This window comes from Sturnira hondurensis, unplaced genomic scaffold, assembly GCF_014824575.4.
Source record: "Sturnira hondurensis isolate 20B ecotype Veracruz unplaced genomic scaffold, ASM1482457v3 Scaffold0013537, whole genome shotgun sequence".
Lineage (NCBI taxonomy): Eukaryota > Metazoa > Chordata > Mammalia > Chiroptera > Phyllostomidae > Sturnira > Sturnira hondurensis.
The window spans coordinates 1,961,678-1,986,602 of NW_028086168.1; the positions used below are offsets into that span (position 1 = coordinate 1,961,678).

The 24,925-nt window shown below is 37.1% G+C and overlaps 1 long non-coding RNA gene across 1 annotated transcript; it reads left to right on the forward strand.

Annotated features, from left to right (window-relative positions):
* The first annotated feature begins 1,457 nt into the window (after nucleotides 1–1,457).
* On the forward strand, nucleotides 1,458–24,235 carry LOC118997898 (uncharacterized). The gene is made up of 3 exons (XR_005068753.1): nucleotides 1,458–1,665; nucleotides 23,078–23,179; nucleotides 24,066–24,235. It is a non-coding gene; the product is annotated as an uncharacterized LOC118997898 (long non-coding RNA).
* Nucleotides 24,236–24,925: the final 690 nt, after the last annotated feature.

Sequence of the window (24,925 nt, forward strand, 5' to 3'; positions counted from 1 at the left end):
GCCTAAAGATCAGTTTTTCACAGGTAAAAACAAAACTTAAAACCAGAATTTTACATAGAACACTTAGTCTAATGTGAATGTAGGAAGACCTAGGGAGCCAGTCCGTTTTTCCCTGATCTCTTCCTTTCCTGACCAGCTAGCTCCTTCTTCAAGAACCAGCTCAGGGTCCAGCTAATCCAGTAAGTAAGATTTTCCTGATTTCTAGTTCTCTGGGTTTTGGGCTTCACCTGTGTCCTCCTCTATCAAGATGCCTATCACTGTGTGTATCTGCTTACCAGGTAATCAGTCCTCTCTACTGGAGTGCAAACAATCTGGGGGTGGGGGCAAGAACTGTGTCTTGCATTTCTTTATTCCAAACTTTAGGGCCGGGTACAGAATAGATGTTCAGTGAATGTTGAAACAGACAGGTGGTTCTTTCTACTAAAACTTTACCCATAATGCCTTAGGTCTCAATTTTCTCATTTATAAACTTAGAGATTTTGGAGTTGAAATCCCTAAGAGTCTGTGAGTCTGGCATTAGTTTTTTCATCAAAATATTTTGTAAGGATTGCCCCCTTTTTGGCTTTCAAGTCCTTCTTTGGGGGTTGCTTTGAATACCTTTTTGGTTCCACAGAGTTGAATGCTGCATGTGATAGTGTGTTAATATTGGAGGTAGGAATGGAAAATAGCCCTGTAATTACTAGTAAAGATGGAATTGAAGAGATCTTTATGGTATAAGTAACTGTATAAATAACTCTTTTTTTTAAAGAAAAACATTTATTCTATGAAGAGGTCAAAAGAGTTCATATTTATATATTTTACAATTTGAAGACATTGCAGCCCATGGAAAGTTCTAGAATATTTCTTCCCATTGGCCTATAGCTCCTTTTAGTCAATTTTCTCAACATAATAAGTTTTAACAACATTTAACTCAAAGACCACAAAGCATAAGTAAGTAAATGCAGGCATATGTCATTTTATTGTGCTTTGTTTTATTGTGCTTCACAGAAATCATGTTTTTTACAAACTGAAAACAAGACTTTCCACCAGCAAAAAGATTATGACTCACTGATGGCTAAGAAGGTGATTATCATTTTTAATTAAGGTATATACATTGTTTTTTAAAATGTAGTGCTATTGCACACTTAATGGACTATAGTGTCATGTAAATATAACTTTTATATTCACTGGGAAATCAGAAAATCTGTCTCACTTTCTTGCAGTGGCCTAGAACCAAAACCATAATATCCGAGAGGTCAGCCGACATTCGGTTTGTGTTCAAGACATTTGAGGATAATGAAAATGTGAAGAAAAGGTTATTAAGCTTCCCTTAACAAGTTTTAAATTTTATATTGATTCAATGGATCAACACTGAAAAAATGCATATGATTGTGAATCTAAGAACAGTAACCATTAATACAAATTCTGCCATGAAATAAAACCGTGTGCAAACTGTCTGAGATCTAGAAGACACCAGAAAGTGTCTAACACGAGTTTGGCAGTGAGACCAAATGAGAATTCGTTGTCTCATCCCGTCTCTGTTTTGGTTTTGTGGGAATCTAGCTATGTCGGAGGCAGAGAGTGAGTGGTGTGCTCGGCAGTACTGAACACTGGAATCTGTGTTCTGCTGAAGGCGGAGGATTCAGAAGTGGCAGCCTCTGCAGAGAGAGCTCTTTCAGGACTGAGGTAAGCATTTTTTTTCAACTCAGACTGAATTTGAAAGCCTATGGATACAAGTGAATATTTTTAATGAACGTGTTTAAAACAGAAGAACTGATTAAAAACGAATTAATCTTCAACAGATCAGAAAAGAGAATTTTGAGTAAAGGAAAGAAAACAAAACTTTTTTAGATAAGAGGAGCTTTGTCATTAAGTGGGGGTTTTATTTATTTGTTTATTTTAGAAAAGCCTCACTGCTGGCTTGTAGAGATAGGCTGTTAGATTATAAAGAACTGCAGCTTGAAATGTAAAGTGGTCCGATAATGAGGCCTGTATTTACCTCCACCTCCGCCTTTCCAGGAATGCAGGTGCAGCTCAGTCTGCTTGGACAAGATTGCATTTGCTCCCAGTGACTAGCTGGGGAAGGGTAGCCTCATTAAGATCATGGGGGCCTTGTCTTCTGAGGGGATTTTTTTTTTCTAGCTAAAAAAATCTACAAAAAACCTGTACCAATTATTTAACAATATTTTCTATTTATCCTTGGGAATGTCTAATAAATTGTCTAATTACTGACATTTTAGGGTTCTAATAAATAATAAAAGGTTATTAACTTTGTGAAGACAATGATCTGTTTCTTTTTAGCAATGTACATGTATTTCTATTTTTTTGTCTGCCCCTAGAAAAATAATCATATATTCATATATCAAAGCCATTGGTATTTTTGTAAAACTTCTTGACTTGACAGAACATGGTACATAAGAGACACTCAATAAATATCTATTCACTGACTGATGGTTAACAGATATCAATTTCAGGAATATGGTGAAAATTCCACTTGGGCTATAATAAGTTTACATAATTTAATCACAGTAAAAATACTTTACATACTTTAATCACAGTAAAAATGTTACATAAAGTTTTTATTTTTCTCTCTTCATTTGGATTTCCTGACCTCTGAAAAGAGAAAAGTAATTTTAAGCCATCAAACAAATTTGCCCCTGAAACAATGTGATATGTGAGATTTGCTTCAAAAGACTGTGTGGGGGCAGGTCTTGGGAGGTATGGAGATGAACAAGACTGGCCATGAATTGCCAATTGGTGAAGCTGAGTGATGAGTACATTGGGGAGCATTATGCTATTCTCTCTACTTTTGTATATATCTGAAAATTTTCAATATATAAAGCTAAAAAAATTGGCAAGGTAGAGATAGCTATCTGTGTGATATAGTTTCTATGTTTCTCCCAAGTGTTTCTTTTTTCCCTCTGGGCACCTTACTTCAAAGCCAAATGAGGGTGGGGGGAGCATCACCAGCATCCAACAATGTGATAGTGATGTTTATCTCCCTAGTCCTTGGCAGCCACTTGAAGGGTTTCTGGGAAGAAACTAAGGCTTCTAGAAAAGTTATGGTTGAGCAGCTTACCTTAGCTCCCTTCACCTTCTTTTCTGGACTGGAGGGGAATGACTTTTAGATTCAGCAATCCATGTAACTGAGGCAGGGGCAGTGGTTCTCCACCGAGGAAAGGGCTGCGAGGATCTGTTCTCCTGTTGCCTCAAGGTACACTTTGAACAACTCAAGTTGGCTATTCCTGCTTAAGCTCAGTTTTCACTAATCATTTTGGTAATCATGTTGGTAACGTTCCTTTTTCTTAGTCTCTGAAAAAAGCAAACACATCTAACTGTTTTTACAGCTACTAGAAGAAAGACAAGGCCTTTGGCAATAGAGCCAGTGTGCCCTGTTGGTGTAAAGTGCCACTTTCCTGACCATCTAACTTGTGAGCCTTTTTTGATCGTGCTCACTTTACTGGTAATGTGTTTAAAGAAAGAAGAGAAGAAATTCAAAGGTTGCTTTTGCTTTTGCCTTGCAAGTATTCTTTCAACCCTCCAGTGCCTTTACTTTGCTTATATAATAATTTAAACCAACATTAATTTTAACCCTTTTCTCTTATTAACAAATGCTCAAATTTACATATTTTACAATGAAATCCAATATATTTCTAAGAAGTCCACCCTAAGCAGTACAGGAGGAACCTAAGGTAACACTATAATAATGCAAAAAATGGCTGTGTCACGTTGAAATGATTAACTATCGGTTAACAGAATCAAATAATTTTTAAAGCTAGAAAGATAAAAACAGCCCCTGGAGATTATTCTGGCTAACCTTTTTACTTTATACAGTAAGGTTACTGAGGCCCCACAAAACATTGCTTTGGCTCTCTCTGAAGAGCAGTTTCACAAGGTTTGACAAGAAGATAAACTGAGCATGTGAGTAATTCAAAAGTTAATGACTTATAGAAGCTACAGAAAAATGAAGTCAATACCCTCAGTTTGGTTTCATACAAGACACATACCAAGGAGTCTAGAGCTTAAGAGTTCTCTGGGAGACAACGTGATGTTTCTTATACAGAAAAAATAGAGAAAAGTCAGCCACAAAAGGACCCAGTTCAAGAATTCAGTCAATGTGCATTTGAGAAACCAAAATATCCTTCTCATATTCAAAGAAAATAATTACTGTTAAAGTCCATTTTGTAGAAGTCTGCTTTTAATAATACTTTCTTTAGAAAAGAGACAGTAAAAAAATTGAAAAAATAGATTCAGCCTTAAGTCAAATATTCTCTATGAACCATACTGATAAGATAGAAATGAAGGAGGGGGAAAGGTTTTTTGAAAAGAACCTGTAAATGGAGAATATATTACCAAGTGAAACTCATTTAATGTTTTAGTTCTGTTGAAAGAATAAAATATTTATAAGAATCAACTTTCTTCTTCTTACCAACTCTATATTATTTACAGCTCTTTAAAGCTACAGGAAGAAAATAGGCAAAGGCAACTTAAAACTGTTAACATTAGCTGATCTTTTTTTAAAACTTAGACTTATTCCAACCACTGTCACCACACACAGACCCTTCTCCACTCTAACCAAGAGAGAGACCACTTTGAACAAGAGTGGCTTTAAACACTAGTTTTCTGGTTTAGGAGAGTGAGAAAAAAAGAAAAAAAAGTAAGAAGGATAGAAGAAAGAAATTTTTTCTAACAACCCTCTAAAAATAAGATTCTCAGAGGTATTTAACTCTTGTAAACTTTGGCTCATGTGTTTGCCAAGTACTAAGAAAAAGAATAAGGAAGACTGTAATACTGGGCTATAAAGATGAAAAGAAGAAAGGCAACTGAGATAAGTCAGGGAAAGAGACAATGCCTGCATGTAAACACTGGGGAGGGAAGCAGGTCATAAATGTCCGGATGCTGGAGCTGTGAAGCACTTGACCTTCAGTTCATCTGTGGAAGATATAAAATAAGTAATATCCTACACTTATTGCTTTAATTCCAGTTGACTCAAGTGCATGAACTTTGAGACTGAGTCATCTATTCCTTTAGGTGCTGATGAGAAATTTTGAACCAACTAATTTCACCATGTATAAACCTGATTATTTTCTATCAGAGGGATATTCTGAGAAAATTGAATAGTTCATGGAACTTCTAAACTAGCCACATACTGTGGACTTCATTTTAAGGGCCTTGGAGAATGCTATAAACCAATGACTGTCAAAACATTTTTTGCACATGATCCAATGTGAAATATACATTTTATATCACAACACACATGTATACATGTGTAAATCTAAATTAAAATAAAAGTTGCATGAAAAAATACCTTTTCTTACAAAGTATGAAAAGGAGACACGGAAGAGCTTTGGGTGGCAAGTGGCATGTACTCCCTCACTTCTACTGACAATGACCTCCTTGGATGAAGAGGGATTTCATTTCAGGGTGGAGACTCTATTTCATTCTAATCATTTCCTCCCACAATTCTGGTTTATAAACCATTAAATTGATTTTACCTCCCCACCTAAAGAATTGAAACTCAGGGTGTGAAACAAACATGAACAAACCAGGTACTGGTTGCATTTGAGAATAATGTAAGATTCCAGTGTATTTGATTTGAAGCCAACAGGTTCTGTAGGATTCAGAAGTTACCAAATTTAATTTATTTACCATAATGTAAAATTTCAAAAATCTTGGACTAAACATTTTTTGCAGGAGAGCTCTTTTAAATATTATACATTTTGCAATGAAAAGAATGATTTCTTAGTTCTAGGATGTCCAAGTATGAAATTGGGGCCTGAAATATGAAAGAAAATAGTTGAAGTGGACAATTGTGGGAAGGACGTGACAACAGTCTGGAGGTAGTAAAGAGTCTTGAGAAATTGCAAAACACTCACTATGACATTGCACTCTTACTATTGAATTTACTTTTCCATAGGACAATGAACCCTTCTGAGAATTTCTCAATTGAGAGATCATAAAATGCTATTCCATCATTTATTAAAAGTATATTTATTGAATATCTACAATATATTCAGAAATCCCCAAACAAGTCAAATATATAAAAAACCTGTCCTCAGCATGACTACAGTTCAAGGAGATAAAAGGTCAACTAAGCACACTAACACAAAGCAGACAGTCTTCCCCAACAAGCAGTGAGATCCCTCTCTGCACTGTCTTTCTCCACAGGGAACTCAGTTCCTCCAGTGGTAGGCTATTTCTATATTTCTATAAAGATCTATTTTTTTAATTTCTATATTGAACAGCTCTAGTTGTTAGGAAGTACTTAATATGAAATTGTTTTCTTAGTGACATCCATCACCAACCTGATTTCTGTCCTCAATAGTCACATAGTTTAATAAGAAATAAATCTAGAGTAAACTCAACTTTACTGGGTTGACATCAAGAAAGGATACACATTCCTAAGACACTAGGAAAATCTGATCGGGGCCCATTCACTGGCATCTCAGTGTGAAGGAGTTACCTCCCAGACTGAATCCTGAAATAGAATCAGAACCACAGACTATTTTAGCTGACAGAGACCCTGCTAAGACTCTTCAGCCAAACTCTGTAGTTCTTCAAATAGGAAAATAACTTTGCAACCTAATCCACTGGAATATTTTCTGGGAAACATGATTCTGATTTCATTAAGGACATCAGTGGGAAAATAGAGTTCACTTTTCAGAAGTTTAATTAAGACAACTTTGCTGAACAGATTTTCCCCTCTGAGACTGACATTTGATACAGTTCAGCCTCTTTAATAGCCTTTAACATTAAGTTCCTTGCTTTATTACGAAGAATATGTGTAGGTAATATCCCCATCTGAGCTAAAGTTAGGAAGAGCTAGTACAAACAACTAATAAATTATAGTGCAGGCTTTTTCAAGCTATGCATTACTATTGTTATACTATATTCACAGTTTACAAAGTGCATTAATAAATTTGTTTGTTTAAAGCCTCACAGATATCTTTGAAGAAAACATTTTTAAACCCTTATTTCATACAAGGACATTAAGGAAGAATAATTTTACACATAGCAAATTAGAACAGGAAATTGGTGTGATGGTTTTCTAATCTAATTACTTTACAGAACCCAAAACATGAAAAGGGCAAGCAATGTAGTGGAGTCAGGACTAGAACATAGCAATCAGACTCTTAGAAGATTTCTTTGCCCAAGATTCCTCATGTGTTTGCTAGAATCTTATCAGGTTATTTTGNTTAACATTAAGTTCCTTGCTTTATTACGAAGAATATGTGTAGGTAATATCCCCATCTGAGCTAAAGTTAGGAAGAGCTAGTACAAACAACTAATAAATTATAGTGCAGGCTTTTTCAAGCTATGCATTACTATTGTTATACTATATTCACAGTTTACAAAGTGCATTAATAAATATGTTTGTTTGCTTTGGCTCTCTCTGAAGAGCAGTTTCACAAGGTTTGACAAGCAGATAAACTGAGCATGTGAGTAATTCAAAAGTTAATGACTTATAGAAGCTACAGAAAAATGAAGCCTCACAGATATCTTTGAAGAAAACATTTTTAAACCCTTATTTCATACAAGGACATTAAGGAAGAATAATTTTACACATAGCAAATTAGAACAGGAAATTGGTGTGATGGTTTTCTAATCTAATTACTTTACAGAACCCAAAACATGAAAAGGGCAAGCAATGTAGTGGAGTCAGGACTAGAACATAGGAATCAGACTCTTAGAAGATTTCTTTGCCCAAGATTCCTCATGTGTTTGCTAGAATCTTATCAGGTTATTTTGTAAGTCTCTTTAGGTTCCTCTACATATTTGTAAATGGAATCATGTTATATGCACAGTGTTTTGCAACTTTTATTTTCTCATTTGCCTGTAACTTGGACATCTTTCTATATTGATACCTATGTTGTGATCCCATTGTTATTTCTAAAAGGAGACATAAATGATACACAGTAGAACACTCCAGGGCAGCCCTACCTATTATTAGTAGCCAGCATCAGTCCTAACTCCTCTGTGCCCATTCTGTACTGGCTTTTACATATTTTGAAGAATTATTCCTAGTCCTTTCTCTGTATTCCAAAAGTAGGGTGGCTGAATCTTTCAGTTCTTGAATGTAGCTGATCATATTTCTCAACAAATCTAGAGCTCAGTGAAGGCTAGAACTATGTGGTAAGCCTACTGATGTTCAGCAAGCAAGGTAGACAATCTGGTGTTTTGAGAGTAAGACTGAGGTCTTCCTGCAGCTGCCTAGGTCAGGTTTGGAAGTTGACATTTGGCGACAATGGGTAACTTTTGTTCTCTGATTTTCAACAAGAATTTCAACTACTGGAGCACCTTCCATGGCCATTATAATCATTTTTACTCATTTGAACTAATTTAAAGGAACTCTAATCCTTAACAATAGTGTCCAGTAGTTAACAAAGTAGAATCTCTCTCTCCATAGCATCATGAACAGTTGAGATGAATATCCTTTCGATGGGGACATCAAAATGGCTGAAAAGCATGATGATTTGATCAATGGCAAAAAAATGTTGTTTATCATTTGTTGGTGAAATTGGATGAGGAAATATTTTGTAATTCTTTAAAATTTTCTTCCCAAGTATAGTTTTTGCAAAAATGAAGAATGGAAAGTGATTTCTTTTTTACATCTAATTTCAAGATAGAACATTTTCACCTCCCCCATTGTGAATTTCTGTTATTTTCTAACATTACTCAGTTTCATGTATTGCCAATACTGTACCTTGCAGAAAAATAAACAACTCCATTGAATTTAAGTTAGATTTGCATAATTTTGACTCTAATGTCTAGCAAGATGTTAGTCCCATATTGCTGCTGTTCAGTGTTTTGGGATTTGCAATACATTTGGAAGTTGAATCTCTTCTTTTGCAACACACAAGAAACCATAATAAATGTGTTTTTTCTTTTTCCTATTATCATCAAACACCCTGAATAATAATAATAGTAATAATAATAATGTAAAAATGAGGGGTGCTAAGGGAAAGTGCCTAGTCAAGCTGGTCAAGCAATGAATGAGGTTGTTGGTAGTGATGGGCAGTATAGTTATTTCCCCAAGGACTCAAGTTTTCTAAATTGCTAATAAATTAAATTTTTGTTTCTCTCCCATTGATGTGTTTGCTCACAGTATAATATTTGCCACCATTTAATGAAATCTAACAAATTTACTTTGATAATCCCCAATTATTTTTTGCAACTTTCTCATATTATTGGCTGGAATAAATAGAATAAGATACACTTTCAGGGCTTACAAGCCCATTTTTTATACTATATTACCATAATATCATGACAAACTTTAAATTAAAATTAAACTTATACTCATTAAAACAGAAAAGATTCTGCTCATGTTATGACATAGAGCAATGTATATTACACCAAGTGGATGATTATATTACAATTAATTGTAGGGCCATCTCTGAATACGCTCATTCCAAATTCAGTATCCCAGACCAGTCAACGTGATTTGGTTTGGGTTTTCTTATTGTAAGTATGTTCATGCAAACAACAGGTATTGCTTTTGATTCTCCATCCTGCTTGCAACTCAACACACACAGCCATTTTATAAAATGGTATGTGATTTCTAATGACAGCATGGCCATTTCTGGAGTTTCTGTTTTACTGCCCTCAATTTTCCCTTGTACCGACAAATTTATTGATAACATCTACATATTTGCTCTTAGATTCTTTTCTTTGATCTAAGAAACCCAACCCTGATTAAATGAAAGTTAAATACTCTTAAGAGGGGTTGTGTGTAAAGATGGTATCAGTCATTAACACCATAGCATAAATTGTTGAATTCAGGTAGATACCATTTACTGCGGGGCCTCTGAGGGCCTGTGTCAGGCTCAGTGACAATAAAGACATGCCCTTGAGAAACATTTGACCTTTGTTACCATTTCATTGGGCAACATTAGACAAGTTCATTCAATTTGGGGCTCAAGTTTGTCATTTGTGAATTGGAGAAATTGGATTAGATTTAGTTTTCTAAGTCTCTGGGGGTTTTCAAGTTCCCGCTTTGGGAAGAGAAAGAGCCCTAAACAGAGCAGCTCTTAATTACCTTGTTTATATATTAGACCTTATTTATAAGTTTGCACTTCCTACTTTGTGGTTGATCCTTCCAAATGAGAGAAAAATTTCCTGAAAAACTTAGGAATTTCCACAAATAACTTCACAAATATTACCTTTCTCTAGGAAGTACCTTTTCTGCCCTTTTTAAGAAAAAAGGTTTGTATTCAATAATTACATTGGCCCCATCAGCCAGCAAAATGTAGTTTGAAAAATAAGTATAAGAAAAAAAATTTTCTATAAAATAATCTTATGTGATATGAAGAAACTCTAAATATAAAATGTTATGCCCTTAGCTCTTTTCTCCAACCCCTAACTTAGAATTTTTGCTAGAGTTGTTTTAAAACAACTAACTCTTTTAACAATATCAAAGGAAATTTTAGGATACTTTTAAAAATCCCTTAAAATATTAGGAAGTGCAAAATCACTAAATAACTGATATGAACTGACCAAAATAGAGAAGAATATCATTTCTGTAATGCTTAGATAGAATCTCTTCTTGGTTAGGAGTAAGAACAGAAAAGATCGGAGGCTATGTAGGATAAATTGCTCCTAGAATCCTTTCCATTGAGGAGCATAGGATTTGAAGTTCCAGAGAAGGTAACTTCTCCTCCACTCTCCCCCAACCCTGTTGACACTTATGATCAGAATGATGTCAAATGGGATAATTTACAAAAGTCCCAGAGCAGCTATCATAAAGGTGGAGAAGATGAATGTTGATTGTGAGTCTGGGTAGTCTTAGCTTCTTTGTGTTGGTCCTGGCTGTGACAGCTTATTTGGTTGAAAGTCTGAGATACGATGTCTATATTATAGGAGACAAACCGACTATTTAAGGAAGAGTTTCCCAGAGATTATAGGGAAGCAGGCAAGCAAGGTAAGGAAACAGTGATGGTTAGCTTGAGGACTGAGTTACAAGTAAAACGGAATTGTCCATGATCTTTGAACTGCTCAGCCTTGGGAGGAACTTCTGTCTAAGAATAAGCCTGGATTTTAGGTATGAATCCTCTTTTTATTCTCTGGAGATTTCTTCCTTGACCTATGTGTGATATAAGTATGTTGTTTAAGCTACACGTATTTTGGGCTTTTCCAGTTATCTTTCTGTTACTGATTTCTAGTTTAATTCCACTGTAGCCTTAGGGCAGACATTGTATAATTTTTATTATTTTAAATTTGTTTGAAATACATTTTATGGCTCGGAATGTGGTCAGTCTTAGTGAACACTCCACGTAAGCTTGAGAAGAATGTACTCTGCTGTTGTTGTATGAAGCAGTCTATTATGTCAATTATATCTAGCTCGTTGATAATGTTGTTGAGTTCAACTATGTCCTTACTGAGTTGCTGCTTGCTGGATCTGTCCATTTCTGATAGACATGTGTTGAGACTCAAACTATGAGAGTAGATTCATCTATTTCTCCTTGTAGTTCCAACAATTTTACCTCATGAAGTTTGATACTCCATTGTTAGGTATATACACATTAAGAATTATTCTGTCTTCATGGAAAATTAACTTCTTTATAATTATACTCCTGTTAATCCCTGATAACTTTCTTACTTTAATGTCTGCTTGGCCTGAAGTTAATAGAGCTATTCCTGATGTCTTTTGATTCATGTTAGCATGGTATTTTTAAAATTTCTATGTGTCTTTATACTTAAAATGGATTTCTTGCAGGCAATATATAGTTAGGTTTTGTTTCTTGATCCACTTTGACAATCTCTGTTTTTTAATTGTTGCCTTTAGACCCGTGATGTTCCAAATGAGTATTGATAAGTTTGAATTAATAGTTTTCATGTCTGCTAGTGTTTTCTGTTTGTGGCCCTTGTTTTTGTTCCTATCTTTGTCTTCCATAGTTCTTCTTCTTTCTGTGGTTTTTATATTTTATATAATAAACCACATTTTATATAATTCAATTTTCTCTCCTTTTAAAAACATATCAGCTATACTTCCTTTTCCTCACTTTAATGGTTACCCTAGAGTTCACATAGATACATTTATAACTAATCCAAGTCTACTTTTGGATCACACTGTTTCAGGGGTTGTGTGAATCTTCTTTTTGTTCTCTGGACATTTCTTCCTTGACCCATGTGTGATTTAAGTAAATTGTTTAATCTACATGTATTTTGGGATTTTCCAGTTATCTTTCTGTTGCTGATTGTGTGAGTAGTTTATAATAATAAAATAACCCCAATTTCTTCCTCCCACCCCTTATTTCACTGCAGCCATTCACTCCGCATATATATAAGCATACATAAGCATACATCATCAAATACAGTGTTGGTGTTATAATTTTGAACACATTGTTATCTATTCGATCAATTAAGATTAGGAAAATTAAACACCAAGGGAAAGATCACCAGCAATACAATCATAGTAGGGGAATTTATCACTCCACTGGATAGATCTTTCAATGGATAGATCTTTTAATTAATGGATAGATCTTTCAGACACAAAAAATCAACAAGAATACACTGACCTTGTTAGGGACCACCCGGCCTGCTTTCAGAATCTGTAACCCACCATGGCTAAGGCTGAGTGAAAGACCTTGGGACCATTAGCCACTAAGGAGAGACAAAGCTTATCTCCCTGGCAGGGGCGCTGCCTCTTCTCCCTTTACATCATCCTGCTTAGCTCCCAGGGGATGACCTGTTAGCCAATGACAGGTAAGATTTCTCAAAGAAGCGATGACCTAAGATAAGCACGGTCATGAAGGGGCCCTCAGGGAAGGACTCGGGGGGCTATAAATATGGGGGTGATGGACCCTTGCTTCTTGGCTTTGACATAGCCTGAGTCCTCATTCTGTCTGCAAGAAGTCTCCTAATCTCTTGGCTGCCTTACTTCCCCTGCCTGACTTAAGCCTGAAACAATGCTGGAGGTGGGTACAGCCCTGTGCTTGAAAGGGCAAGTTCCCTAATGGCCCTCAAGAACTTTGAGGGCCTAAGAAAGAACTTTGAGGGCCAAACTTGATCAGGCCTAAGAAAGAATCCATAAAATCCTATGAAACTTACTTTGCTAATACCCTCAATTTAAATGATAAGGGTCCAAGCATGAAATGAGTTTGTTCCCCAAAGTTTTATGGCCCTTCAACCAACTGACCTTGACTCAGTCAGAATAAGCCCTCAAAGTTCTTTGAATGCTATCTATTATTTAATCATTTCTGCCTGACAATGATTGATGAGGTTTACATATACACCCTGTATCCTATGTAAATTAAACCCAATAAAAGCCCATTGAGAAACAGGTTCCTGGTTTTCCTCCTTCGAGAGATCATCCATCTTTCCTCCCCAAGCAGATCAGGTCTTGATAGACTTATTTTCATCGTGGTGGCCAGGGGAGCCCTGTGGGTGGAGCCTCCTGACCCCACAAGACCTTAAACATTGTATAGATTTAATTGATATTTACAGAACATTTTATCCGAAATTCTTCTCAAGTGCACAAAGAATATTTTCAAAGACCTCATGTTAGGACACAAAATAAGTTTTAACAATTTCAAGAAAATTAAAATCATGTCAAGCATCATCTTGGATCACAGAGGCATGAAACTAGATGTGAATCACAAGAAAAAACTCACAAACTATCATAAATCTCAATAAATTCAAGAAGATTGAAATCATACCAGGCATTTTCTCTGACCACAGTGATAAGAAGAAGGAAGGAAATAATAAAGATCAGAGCAGAAATAAATGACATAAAAACTAAAAAACATACAAACAAAAAAGAAACACAAAAGACAAATAAATCCAAGAGCTGGTTCTTTGAAAAGATAATTAAGACTGATGAACCTTTAACCAGACTCATCAAGAAACAGAGAGAACCCAAATAAATAAAATCAGAATGAAAGAGAAGTAACAACTGATATCACAGAAATACAAAGGATTGTAAGAAAACATTATGAACAATTATACACCAACAAATGGGACAGCCTGGGTGAAATGGACAAATTTCTAGAAATATACAATCTTTCAAAACAGAATCAAGAAGAATCAGAAAACCTGAGAAGCCACATAACAACAAGTGGAATTGAAGCAGTATCAACTTCTAGCAAACACAAGTCCTGGAGTGGATGGCCTCACAGGTGAATTTTATAAAATATTCAAAGAAGAATTAACACTTATCCTCCTCAAACTATTTCAAAATATTTAAGAGTAGGGAAGATATCCAAGTTCTTTATATGAGGCCAGCATTATCCTATTTTCAAAATCAGAAAAAAAATCTACAAGGAAAATTATAGGCCAATATCCCTGATGAACATAGATGCTAAAATTCTCAACAAAATATTAACAAATCAGATCCAGCAATGCACAAAAACATTATACACCATGATCAAGAAGGATTTATTCCTTGGATGCAAGGTGGTACACTATTTGCAAATCAATAAATGTGATATATCTCATTAACAAAATGAAAGTTAAAGACACATGGTCGGGGAGTTCTGGCCAAGATGGAGGTGTAGATACACTTTGCCTCCTTGTACAACCAAATGAAGGACAACAACAAAAAATAATCAGAACTGACAGAAAATCAAACTGTATGGAAGTCTGAACACCAAGGAGTTAAAGAAGAAACATACATCCAGACCAGTAGGAGGGGCAGAGATGGGCAGCCATGGAGAAGAGAGTGCACGGCAAGGTGACAGCTGAAGGACCGGGTGGTCTCACATTTGTGTGTGGATACTGGGAGGAACAACTGGGGAATGAGACAGACCATGCAACCCAGATCTGTCTTGCTCCCAGTTCCAGTGCAGGGAAATAAAGCCTCAATACCTCTGACCGGAAAAAATCTGTGGGGGTTGTAGTGGTAGGAGAAACTCCCAGCCTCACAGGAGAGTTCTTAGGAGAGACCCACAGGTCTCTCACACACAAACCCACCCACCTGGAAATCAGTACCAGAAGCTGGGGTCAGAAGCTTGTGGGTAGCAGGGGAAGTGACTGAAAGCTGACTGGGAGCTGAGCAAGCAGTACTCTTTCCTCTCTGACCCTCCCCCATACACAGTGCCACAATGCTGTGACCTGGGTTGCCCTGCCCTGCCAAATACCTAAGGCTCCATCCCTTACAACATAACAACTATGATGAGACCAAAAAAAATATGGCCCTAATGAAAGAATAGATCACAGCTCCAAAAATAGAACTAAGCAATAAAGAGATAGCCAATGTATCAGATGCCAAGTTCAAAATACTGATAATCAGGATGCTCACAGAAATGGTTGAGTATGGTTGCAAAATGGAGGAAAAGTAAAGGCTATGCAAAGTGAAATGAAGAGAAAGGTACAGGGAACCAACAGAGAAGGGAAGAAAACTGAAACTCAAATCAATGATTTGGAGTACAAGGAAGAAATAAACATTCAACCAGAAAAGAATGAAGAAACAAGCATTAAAAAAAAAAAAAAAAAACAAGGAGAGGCTTAGGAACCTCCAGGACAACTTTAAACATTCCAATCTGAATCACAGAGGTGCCAGAAGGAGAAGAGAAAGAAATGGAAAACTCATTTGAAAAATAAGTTTTGGATAACTTCCCCAATCTGGCAAAGGAAATAGACTTCCAGGAAGTCCAGGAAGCTCAGAGAGTCCCAAAGAAGATGGATCCAAGGAAGCAAACACCAAGGCACATCATAATTACATTATTCGAGCTTAAAGAGAAGGAGAGAATCTTAAAAGCAGCAAGAGAAAAGAAGATAGTTATCTACAAAGGAGTTTCCATAAGACAATCAGCTGATTTCTCAAAAAAAACAAAAAACAAAAAAATCCTTGCAGGCAAGAAGGGACTGGGAAGAGGTATTTAAAGTCATGAAAGGCATGGACCTATATCCAAGATTACTCTACCCAGGAAAGCTTTCATTTAAAATGGAAGGGCAGATAAAGTGCTTCTCAGATAAGGTCAAGTTAAAGGAGTTCATCGTCCCTAAACCCTTATTATATGAAATGTTAAGGGGACTTACCTAAGAAAAAGATGATCCAAAATGTGAATTGTAAAATGACAACAAACTTACAACTGTCAACAACTGATGCTAAAAAACAAACAAACCAACAAAAACTAACTGAGCAAACAACTAGAATGAGAACAAAATCACAGAAATGGAGATCACAATGGAGGGTTATCAGTGGGATGGGGGTGGGGGGACAATGGGAGGGAAAGGTACAGGGAATAAGAAGCATAAATGGTAGGTACAAAATAGACAGGGGGAGGCTAAGAATAGCATAGGAAATGGAGAACCCAAAGAACTTATATGTATGACCCATGAACATGAACTAAGTGGGGGGTGTGGGGGTGTGGGGGAGAGGATGGGTGCAGGGGAGAGGGGGAATATATGGGAAAGAAATGGGACAACTGTAATAGTATAATCAATAAAATATATTTAAAAAACACATGGTCATGCCAATAGATGCAGAAAAAGCATTTGATAAAATCCAGCACCTATTTATGATAAAAACTCACAGCAAAGTGGCAATAGAAGGGTCATACCTCAACCCAATAAAGGCCATATATGAAATATCTACAGTCAACCTCAGACTCAATTGGCAAAAAATAAAAACATTTCCCTGAAGGTCAGGAACAAGACAAGGATATCAGCTTTCACCGCTCTTATTCAACATAGTACTGGAAGTTCTAGCCACAATGATCAGACAAGAAGAAGAAATAAGAGGTATCCAATTTAAAAGGAGGAAGTAAAACTGTCATTGTTCACAGATGACATGATATTGTACATAGAACACACTAAAGACCAAAAAATTAGTAGATCTAATAAAATGAATTTGGAAAGTAGCAGGATACAAAATCTATACTCAGAGATCCATGGCACACCAATAATGAACTATAGAAAGAGAAACTACAAAAACAATACCACTTACTACTGCAACAACAATGACAAAAAAAATGAGGTACCTAAGAATAAATTTAAACAAGGAGGTAAAGACCTGTATTTGGAGAACTGGGACACTGAATAAAGAAACTGAGGAAGATACAAATAAGTGGAAGCATATACTGTGTTCAAGGATTGGAAGAATTAACATCATTCAAGTGTCCATACTATACAAAGCAATGTGTAGATTCAATGCAATTTCTATTAAAACACCAGTGGCATATTTCACAGATCTATAACAAAATATTCTAAAAGATTAGGAAAAATATGTTTTTATTTTACCTCCATTTATTTCTTCTTCAATGCTTTTTCCTTCTTTATGGGGGGGACTCAAAAAGTACTCTGAAATTTTTTTATAAAAAATAGTGTATTTATTCTTATTTGTTTAAACTTCAGTTACCTTCAAAGTACTCTCCATTTGATGTAATAAACCTGCTGAGACTTTTTTTCCCACTGCTCAAAACAGTTTTGAACTCATTGATTTTGATGCCTTTTAGTACTTCTGATGTTTTTTTTTTTGTTTGTTTCACCTCTCCACATTGGTTTTTCTTTCAGGACTTTTTTCATCAGGGAAACAAACAAACAAAAAAACATTCACTTGAGATGAGATTGGGTGAGTGACAAGCGGGGGTGGGGCAGGGGGTCATGCTGGTTTTGGTCAGAAACTGCTGAACCCTCAGCACAGCGTGGGCAGGTGTGCTCATAAATCATGTGTCATGAATCTTCAAAAAAAATTCACTGAAGATGAACTCAGCCTCTCATGACAATTCCAGCTGGTACACTGACTTATACAGCTGGGTTACTAGAATGCCCACCATCTAGAAAATAATTTTGGTTTTTGGGGGGGGTCTTCCTCATATACAGATCCAAATTTCTGAACTATACCATTTCCCTTCTCCCTAAAGGATACTTTTTAACATTTCTTGTAAGGCAGGCCTTGTAGCAACAAATTCCCTCAATTTTTGTCTGAGAAACTATTTCTCCTTTACATTTGAAGGATAATTCCTTATGGTACAATTCTAGGTTGGTGTTTTGTTTTTGTTTTTTCTTTCAACACTTTAAATATTTCACTGCACTTTCTCCTTGCTTCCATGGTTTCTGAGGAGGTTAGATATCAATTTTATCTTTGCTGTTCTATAGGTAAGATTTTTTCACCTCTGGCCTCTTTCAGTAGTTTTTCTTTATCTCTGATTTTCTGTTGTTTGAAAATTATATGCTTGGGGATAGTTGGGGTATTTATTTTGCTTGGTATTCTCTGAGCTTCCTGGATCTGCAGTTTGTGTCTGACATTAATTTTGGGATCATTCTCACTTTTGAATACCAATTATAAATTTCAACCATTTGAAATGATTATTTCAAATATTTAATCTGTTCCTGTCTCTCTTCCTTCTCTCCTTGGTATTTCCATTGTATGCATTTCACATCGTTTGTAGCTGTCTCACAACCCGTGGGTATTCTGTTTTGTTTTTTCAGTCTTTGTTCTCTTTGCTTTTTAGTTTTGCAGGCTTGTATTGCGATACCCTGAGTGTCAGAGATCCTTACCTAAGCATTGCCCTGTCTACTAATAAGTTTATCAAAGGCATTCGTTATTTCTGTTACAGTGTTCTTGATCTCTAACCCTTCTTTGTTTTTTTTTCATAGAATTTCCATCTCTCTGCTTATATTGTTAATTTGTTCTTGCATGCTGTCTATATATTACTGTAGATTCCTTGGCATGTTCATTATAATTATTTTAAATTCCTGGTCTGATCATTTCAACATCCTTACCATGCTTGGTTCCGATGTTTACTCTGGCTCTTCAAATGTGTTTTTTGCCTCTTGGTGTGCCTTGTAGTTTTTTACTGATAGCCAGGCATAATGTAGGGAGTAAAAGGAGTTGCTGTAAATAAGCGTTTAGTGATGTGCTGTGAGGTGTGGGCTTAGGGGAAGAATTCTATAGTCCTATAATTAAGGCTCAGTCTTTTAGCAAATCAGTTCCTCTGGGCTGTGAACATCACAACTGTTTCTCAGTATTTTTCCTTTCTCCTTATGTGGGACAGCATGGATAGCATGGGCTGGAATTGGGTATGGGCATACCTCAGAGATATTGCAGGCTTGGTTCCAGAATGCTGCAATAAAGCAAATATCACACTAAAGCAAGTTGCACAAATTTTTTGTTTCCTAGGGCATATAAAACTTACGTTTGCACTATACTGTGGTCTTAAATGTGCAATAGTATTATGTCTTTTAAAACAATGTGCATGCCTTAATTAAAGAGTACTTCACTGCTAAGAAATACCAACCATCATCTGAATGTTCAGCGAGCCATAATCTTTTTTTTTTTCTTTTGCTGGCAGAGGGTTTTGCCTCGATGTTGATGAAAACACAATAAAGCAAAGTATGCTATAACAAGGTACTTCTGTATCTCCCTTCCCTCGGTCAGTTAGGCTCTGATAATGAATGCCCTAGCAGTTCAGGCTCTGGCAAACCAGTTTCCCCTAAGTGTGGGTCTTATTGAGAGGAACAGAATGCTCTGGCATGGTTTAAAATGATTTTTTTCCCCTTCTCCTTTGGGAAACAAGATGGGATTTTTCTCTGATAATTACTGTGAGAATCTGGTTGAACTCCTGGAGGTAAGTCTCACAATATTGTGAGGGCCCCCATGATTGGGTCCCACTGGAGTTTTTAACTCTCAGGCTTGCCCCACAGAGTGACCAGCAATTCATGAGCTACAGTTTGGGTTTTCCAAACGAGGCACATTCCCATGGCTGGTTTCCAGTCCTGAGTCTTTACTCCACCAAGCCATGACTCTCTGTGTTTGCCTCTCTATCTCTCCAGTATTGAGGGCAGGGGTTTTCCCTATGTCCTCCCCTGTCTTATGGATCCAAGAAAAGTTCTTGATTTTTCAATGTTAAGAATTTTACTTCTTTTAGGATAGAGTGGTGGATTTCAGGCTCCTTATATACTGAACCAGCTGTAGATCTTGTTAAATGCCAGTGTCATGGAAAGAGATTTTAATTCAACATGGAGGAATTTCAAATGTATCCAAAAAAACCAGATGCCCAGTAAGTTCTAATTTTAAATACTTTGCTCCAACTACAACAATAAGAACAAATATAAAGTATTTGGTTGGCAGGATGGATGGTTGAGGACTAAGGGGAGGTCTTGTTCCACCCCCTAGGCTACCCAGATGAGGTCCTAGTGTTCCTTTAATCTTTGCAATCCTTCTTAGAAGGGCAACATTCAGAGTGAAGGGATCTAGCCTGGCTCAGGCTTGGTCCTCTATGAGGCAGTAGCTATAAAATGGATGGGTTGTTAGTAAAGATACTTAGGGGATTTGCTCTGTGTATATTGTTGTGTTATTTTTTTCTCAATAATTCTAAGGTAGGTGTCCACTACCAGTTCTTTTTATAAGTTTTAATTTTCTCATTACTTTTTGAACAGGAAGTGATAGAGCATGATTTTACAATTATATTGAGAATTTTTTTTAAAAGCAGGCTATTCTTTTGCAGAAAAAAGTCAAAGCCACAGTATTTTATATTTTTGAATAAAAAACAGCCAGAGAAATACATTTTGTGTTAACTTGATGGTGCTGTATATTGCATATCACAGTGCAATTTTTTTAACTGCTGCTAAGGCCTGTTAAAGGATCTACAAGCCTGTGTTGAGAGAAGGCTGTGTTCTCATGGAGAACGGAAGAGACGGTCTGATAAAATGGGCCTGTGCTTCCAAGTATAATAGCAGTGCCTTCTGATTTTGCAGTATCTGTAGTCAATGAAGCCACAAGGTGAGATCAGTTGGAACATTTTATATTAACTTTGGGGAGGCTTGATAAGGGAGAGAGCAAACTTTAAAATGCAATCTGGTTTCATCAAAACTAGGGGACCATGAACCATTGTGGACTCAGAAGGAAAAAAGAGAACTTGGAAGAGACTGTAATAAATGAGCCCCAGTGCTGCTGCCCTGCGATGGTTTCTATTTAATGGGAAAGCGGTGGTTCTCGAAAGACAGTAAATCTGAATAAGGATCTGCATGGAACAGGGAGTGTACTCTGACCTCTGGGAGAGGGTTTTGCCCTTTCAGGAAGCCTCACCACATCCTATGTGTACACTGGATGACTAATATTTATTATAGCACCATGTGATGGAACAGTGAACAAAGGTTGTCCCTGATCACCTTGAGTTTTTTCACCCAATTGCTCCTCATATGGAATGTAACATATTGCTGGCTTCTCTTGGCAGTTTTTAAACTACCAACCAATGCTGTTTTATAAATACAGCTCAGAACCCCTGGGCATGTGTCAGGTAGGACAGCTTATCAAATGTATTGCACCCTCACCCTGACCCTCAGTTCCAAAGGATTCTCCCAACATTTCCTTTGCCACTGTGACTGTGCTTTGATTGGCTGTAAATGATGTCATTACACTGTTTACTTTTCTTAGTGAAGGCAAAGATCTGAGTGTGTCCACATTGTGTCAGGCAATCGGAGAAATCCTATGCATGGATCTTTAGCCATGTTGCAATCATTTACTATGAGCTTATGATGTGGCAACTCAATGAAACACACGTCACCTGCGTGCTCTGTTATTTACAACTTTTGGAAGGTTCTGTTTACCCTGGGTCCTTCCTCTTGAACTATCTCTCTAAGTGTAGTATTAGAGCTCTGTTAATAAGCTGTGTCTTCCAAAAACATAAGGCAAAATAATAGGCACAATTTGAAACCAGACTAATAGATAGAATTCTTCCTTGACAAAGTTTTAAGACAAGCAAGCTTTGTTTATAATTGAGAGTTGGATTGCAGGTTTTCACAGCTCATTTCCACAAAGCAGAAAATGCCTGGAAAGGAGGCATTTAACTAGGTGTTTTTACATAAGTATTAACATATCTCATGGGTTTACGGTAGGTTAGATACCTCTCTAACATTTCTAGAGAGGTAGAAAAAATATTCATAGAGTCTGCAAAAAAACGTTTTAATCATAGATACAGCTGAACGTTTATAATATCATTCAACTAGATGTTGTGGAATAGACCAAAAGGCTTTCAGGAGAGGTAAATTCTATCAAAATATTTTCAAGGTTTTTTTTTAAGTACAGTTTCATTCTGCTCTATACAAAAATGTATTCCAGGAATTTTCATTGCAGAGTCCAAGTAAGAACAATAATTTTCCACAATTAATTTTATTATAATTATAAGAAAAATGACCAATAAAATGTTATGGATGCCAATTAAATAAAAATTGCATTTAAGAACCCAAGGAGCATGCTGAGCAATATTCAGCATTTGGTTACTTAATACTTTTATATATCCTCTTTATTCCATCCACATATTAAGCCTAACAATATTTGTTCATGCTGATGAGAGATATTTCACATGGTTTTAGCATACTCATTAGAAACAGCCATATACCTACATATTCCTCAAGGTTAATTCTCGTTTCATTGACAGCTTTGGATGGCTCCATGGGATTCCTGCAGGTGTGTCTCTCAGGGCATTCGGCACAACTTGCTTGGTTAAAGCTACTTTTCTGAAACATGTTCAAAATATGTTTTTTTTATTATACCACATTTGTATTCAAAAAGGCAAATTTACATTATCTAGTTAAACATAATTTTGGATTCTCATTAAAGTATGTATTTGCCTAGAACCTATAGAAACTTCTTTAATATCTGTAAGTATTTATAGATATTAACCAAAAATTCTCTAAAATATCTAAAATCTTGAACTTCAGAGATAAAATCACCGCAAATGTGTTTAAGAAGTTCTTTAAAGGATTATCAGCACCAGCTTAAGGGACGCTATGACACCCCCAGCTCCCAGCCTGCCCTTAGACACTTCCTGTGGTGAACTCACCTTTCGTGATAGCTCTCCCAACTTTATAGAGCTTTTAGAGGAAATTTCTGGTTTACTTTGGCCAAAGTTTTAACCTTTCTGGGTCTCATTTTTTAACTTGTAAAAGTGTCCAAGACATTTTTTTGCATTCTTACTATGTATCAGGCAGCCCCAAATATTTGGAGCTGGGAAACCAAGGCAGGGTATAAATAAACACATAGTTAACCTGAAATAATAAGGTGCACAGAAACTTTAGCCTTTGAGGATAGAAAGGTGAAGGAAACGATAGTCTAAAAGGAGAGACTGGGATCTATACTATGAAAACAATACAATGAGTAACTTAATAAGGTAGAAGGAATTCTGGAAACACTGAGTACTGCTATTTTCTCTTTTAGCAGCTCCCTCCCACCAAACTCAAGGTGCTGATTTCCTAAAACAAGAAAAGAAAAAAACAACCTGCCAATGGCTACACTCTGTGGATCAGGACGTCCCCACAGGTGACTCCTATCACACTGTATCCGGCATCATAGACTATAAACTCCTATGGTAGCAGGGACCCCATCTATTTTGTTCATCCTTTTTTTCCCCTCATCACTGAGCTCAGAACATGGAAACCCCCAACAAGTACTTACTGAATAAATAAATATATGAACCATATCCAGAAGCTAATGGGGAACTACAAAAAGAAGTTACATAAACTAGTGACATGTTCTTTGCTTTCTTTATTACTCTACTTGGAAACATAATTCTGGTAGCAGTGGGAACATGGATCAAAGAAGACTTGAGTTGACATGGCCCTGCAGGAGGGTATTGCAATAATTCAAGTAAGGACTGATCAGGGTGTAAAATAAGGTGGTACCCAAGGATACTACAGGTGGGTGGTTTTGATGGCTATAAGGTGGGGAGTGAGGGACTGAAAGAAGTTGAGGATTGCTTTCTGAGTTCTGCTTTTGTATTTCTGATGAAAATAAGGCACATGGGATAAGGAACAGTTTCTAAAGGAACACTGTGAGTCCAACTTTGGAAATGTTGTCCTAAATTTGTGAAAGTAAGCTGGGGAGACCCCACTGGGCACTCATTGCATGAGGTCTGGAGCTGACACAGTAGACATTATTATTGACTCTCAACGCCTATTCCACTCCTCTCTCAGTGTGACTTGGGAAACTGACCTCTCAAAGATGAGCCTGAATGATATAAAAGTACTGATCTATAAGTAATCTTACTTGCCAGTAATTGGTTCCGGAATAGTCATGTGATCTGACTTCTATCAGTGAAAGTCCCAAGAGGCTTCTGGGAGAGGTGTGGGAATCCAGGCTTTCTCTCCTCCAGTGGATTTAGATGAGGAAGCCTGCAGTCCTGGTGATCCTGACAACTTCCCAATAGCCACAAAGATACCCAGACACAGGATTATGTCAACGCTGTGGACAGCAGGGTGGAGACAGAGAGAATTTGCTTCCTTGAGGACATTGTTGAGCCTGTGCAACAGCCACCCTGGAAGCTTATACCACGTCTGGACTGCGTCTTCTGGGAGCATTTCTGTATCTTTTATGATCCTTTGGGTGAGGATCTTGTTAACAACAATTGAAAATATCTTGGACTTCCAGCCAAGATGGATGCATGGGTGGAAACACTGTGCCCCCTCCCACAACTAAATTTAAAGACAGCTACGTTTTAGAAACAAAAACGCAGCCAAAACAGTGAAAATTGAACTGTATGGAAGTCCGACAACAACAAACCACTCAGCCATACCGGTAAGAGGGGTGGAGTCAGTGGCGGAGTGGGGTCAGGCTGGAAGGATCGTTGGGTCCAACCGACCCAGGAGTGGAGGCGGAGGTGGTTGGTGTATCCCAGGCGTGGGGTGGCGACGGGCAGACCCAGTGAGGGCACAGGGTGGCTGGCGGACTGCGATCACATATTCATGTGCAGATAAACCAAGTGAAGGAGCGAACAGTGAGACAGACCACTAAGGCTAGGGCCCCAGTGATGGGAATTAGAGCCTGAAAGCACCAACTTGAAAGACTTTCTCAGGATCGAGGGGCTGGGAAAGGCTCCCAGGCCCACAGAGAATTTGTTGTAGAGACCCACAGGGTCCTGGAGAGTACACGGGCCCACACACCCAGGAACCAGCACCAGAAGGGCCCAATTTGCTTGTGGGAACCCACAGAGGGGACAGAAATCTGAGAGAGAGTGGAGCGGAGCAAAGTGCCATTTTTTTTTCCTCTCTGACCCTGCCCCCACATACA